This window comes from Limulus polyphemus, unplaced genomic scaffold (assembly GCF_000517525.1).
Source record: "Limulus polyphemus unplaced genomic scaffold, Limulus_polyphemus-2.1.2 Scaffold2200, whole genome shotgun sequence".
NCBI lineage: Eukaryota > Metazoa > Arthropoda > Merostomata > Xiphosura > Limulidae > Limulus > Limulus polyphemus.
The window spans coordinates 37,639-41,509 of record NW_013667810.1 but is presented as its reverse complement, the minus strand read 5'-3'; the positions used below and the strand labels follow the sequence as shown (position 1 = coordinate 41,509).

Sequence of the window (3,871 nt, the reverse complement as noted above, 5' to 3'; positions counted from 1 at the left end):
GTATATTCATACCAATTACATTTCCAGGTTGTGCAAAAATAATAGTTTTTTCCCATTGAATTGTGTGATTAGTTTCACTAACATATTATGCAAAAGGTGAAATAGTAATATTATTATTTTTAACATTTCTTTTATGTTCATTCAGCCTGAATTCTAAATTTCTTCATGTTTGTCCTATATAAACGTTTTTACATTCACATAATATTTTATATATGCCAAATTTTTCCATTAAATCAATTTTATCTTTAGTTGAATTATTTGCCCCCCAGTGGCACAGCGGTATGTCTGCGGACTTACAACGCTAGAAACCGGGTTTTGATACTCATGGTGGGCAGAGAACAGATAGCCCTTGTGTAGCTTTGTGCATAATTAAAAAACACACAAAGAAACTTAGTTGTATTAAGAATTTCACTGACTTTGTTTATCGGTTTGTATATCATAATTACTGGGACAGTGATGGTGACAAAGGAGTGACATTAGCTAACTTCCAATCCTTTGGTACCTGCCCACTATTCAAGGACTTACAAAAATAGTAGCAAGTGCCTCACATATCCAATCCTTAACCTCCTTCAAAACCCTTTGGGAAATATTATCTAATCTAAGAGCCATATTGTCCTTTAAACTTCCCAATTTTTTCTTAACAGGCTCATAATTATTGCAATTATCTCGTTCGACTTTGTTTCCATCTATCAACTGTTCAAGATGAGGAATACTGTTGAAATCTTCATTAGTAAAAACTTAGAAAAAGCAAAATTTAATAAACCAGCCATCTCATAATCATCCGAAACAAGCCTACCTTTATTACCCCATCCTAACATTTTGTTTAACCTTAATGTATTTAAAAAAATCCGTATTCTTAACTTTTACTTTTTCAGCCAACCTTTTTTTTATACATCCTGTTTGATGTCCTAATTTCCTATTTGACCGACTTTCTTAATCTTCTAAACCTCCCGTCATACCAGTCAATTTAAATTTTTTATGTTTTTCTTTAATTTTATTTCTTATACCCTTTGTGAGCCAACCTGGTTTGTCTTGAATATTTAAAAACTTATCTTTAAAAATTTTCCACATTTAATCAGTGTCTCCAAATAACGCATGTTTCAGTTATTCCCATTATATCAAAATCCCCCATTTCTACCAGTTCTCTAAAGTCATATAATATATTTGTTATACTGGACTGGAATATATAAAATGGACTGGAAAGGTTAGCATAACTATGATACACAAATTTAAAATCTGGGTTTAATCAGTGTCACCTAATAACTCAGCTGCCCAATTCACAACAGATAATTCTTGTCACATCCCTTCATAATTTGCTTTTTTGAAATTTCAAACCAAAATATCATTATTTCTGATCTCCATATTCAGCAAAACATCGAACCTAGTAAAGCAATGATCATTTGCTCCCTAATTTCCACTCTCTCAACAATTTCTGCATTAGAAGTTAACAATAAATCTAAAAAACCATTATTTCTAGTAGGCTCCTTAACCAATTGGTGAATAAAACCATTTTGGTTTGACTCCATATGCCTCAAATAATAGTTACAACAATTTTGTATTGAGATTATTTTTAGGATGTGACAGTCTTTGCCGTGTCTGTCTAATCTTATAGCTTTACCATGTGACTGTTGTCAGTGTGCCAGTCAAGTCTCATAGAATTACGTTGTAACTGTCCTCAGTATGCTAATATAGTTTTACAAGCAAATGTACCCGTCCCCGGTGACGGAAAATGTTCAAGTTAATATATCCAGTTAAATTATTTCATGGACTTTAAAAAGATGAATTGTGATGAACTCTTGATTTCACTCAGAGCCAAAGCTCTGAGCTGCTTAAAACGCCCACCGAGAAAAGTAATTGTTGAGCATTTCAGTCATGCTAAGAGCTGCTGAACAATAACATACGGTAAATCTACATTTTTATTCTTTAAATTACGTCACATTTTGAAATGTGAATGATAGTGTTGTTATTTCCTAATAACTTAATGTAGAATATCCTGCTTGCGAAATAAAACTTGGCATTAAGGTTATTCATTCCTGCTCTCCTGTCATTTCTAAAGTGAATTTTGAGCTTTGTCTGCGTGCGCAGCTTTTCAAACTGGAGACAGATGAATGCTCTACGGGAAATTAACAAACGAACGTAAAAATATGATAGTACTAAACATTCTTTCTTACTTTTTCAGCAAATGGTTTTAACTTAATATTTTATCCCTGTTTCTTAATTTCATGACAGCTCTGTTAACAACATCTGGATTAAAACCTCTTTCCACTGCCGTCATTTGCTAGGCTGATAAAGGGGGACAAACTGTTATTCTTAATACAAATGATTACGATTCTAGCCCCCCAGTAGCACAGCGGTATGTCTGCGGACTTACAACGCTAGAATCCGGGTTTCGATACCCGTGGTGGGCAGAGCACAGATAGCCCTTGTATAGCTTAATTTCAAACAAACAAACAAAATTACGATTCTAAAGTTGAAGAAATTTTGAAAGAAGGTCCGTATGGGAACATTAAGCTTAATCCTATAAATAGATTCCATACAATAGTTAAAGAAAAAATTAAGACTTGTATAACTCTAACACCTTATGAAAAGCAAAGTTTAATTCCCAGTAACTTTATTTTACCTAGGATATATGCCTTGCCTAAAGTTCATAAGATTGGTAATAATTTCAGGCCTATTGTGTTCAATATTAAGAGTTCAACTTATAATATAGCAAAATTTATAACTAAAAAATTCTCATTTTTAAGGGATAAAAATAAGTACACAGTTAAGAATTCGTTAGAATTTGTGGAAAGAATTGAGCATATAATTTTAGATCAAAAAGATATTCTGGTGTAATTTGATGTTGAGTCAATGTTCACCAAAGTACCTGTGAAAAAAAGCTGTTGAATATTTTGAGAAAAAACTGAAAGAAAATAATAGTTCAGTCTTAGAAATAATGGATATAATTAACCTGGTAGAAATATGTGTTGAAAACTCATTTTTCCAAATTAATAGCAAAGTTTATAAACAGAACGAGGGTTTAACTACGGGTTCTCCTTTATCTCCATTATTGTGTGATTTATTTATGGGCATTTTTGAAAGTGAAGCACTAGAAAACCTGAAGTTTGGTTAAGGTAAGTAGATGACACATTTTTGATTTGGCGGTATGGTAAAGATGAACTAGCTAATTTTGCTAATTACTTTAATAACATTGATAATTCTATAAGATTTAATTATGAAGTTGGGATCAATGGTTGTTTAACTTTTTTGGATGTTTTAGTGAGCAAAAATAAGAATAAATTGGAAACTGCCATTTATCGTAAACCTTTCTCTGTAATTATTCTGCCACATCAACAGTCTTGTCACACTACATCTCAAAAAACCTATGTTTTTTACTCTTATGTGGACAGGATATTAAAATTATGTTGTAAACAGGATGATTTTGTTTGTTTTGTTTGAAGTTAAGCACAAAGCTACACAATGGGCTATCTGTGCTCTGCCCACCACGGGTATCGAAACCCGGTTTCTAGCGTTGTAAATCCACAGACATACCGCTGTGCCACTGGAGGGCAAAACAGGATGATATCAATAATGAGTTATTTTTAATCAAGCACATAGCAGTGGAAAGAGGTTTTAATCCAGATGTTGTTGACAGAGCTGTCATAAAACTAAAGAACAGGGATAAAAATATTAAGTCAAAACCATTTGCTGAAAAAAGTAAGAAAGAATGTTTAGTACTATCATATATACCTGGTTTATATTGTCAAATAATGAAAAAAATATATTTTCCCAGGCTTATTAGCCTTACATCAGTTAGAGGAAAAGTTTTGGAAAGTCTGATAAAATATGTTTTGCACAGTCATTTAAGAAAGTTTAGAATTTTATTGGATAG

At 32.3% G+C, this 3,871-nt stretch overlaps 1 long non-coding RNA gene across 1 annotated transcript in view; it reads left to right on the top strand.

Annotated features, from left to right (window-relative positions):
• The window catches only part of LOC111087476, an 18,986-nt gene extending 17,432 nt beyond the window's left edge, over positions 1-1,554 (top strand). Inside the window, exon 3 of the long non-coding RNA XR_002612149.1 lies at positions 1,543-1,554. This is a non-coding gene — a long non-coding RNA (uncharacterized LOC111087476). The remainder of the gene's footprint in view (positions 1-1,542) is intronic.
• Positions 1,555-3,871: the final 2,317 nt, after the last annotated feature.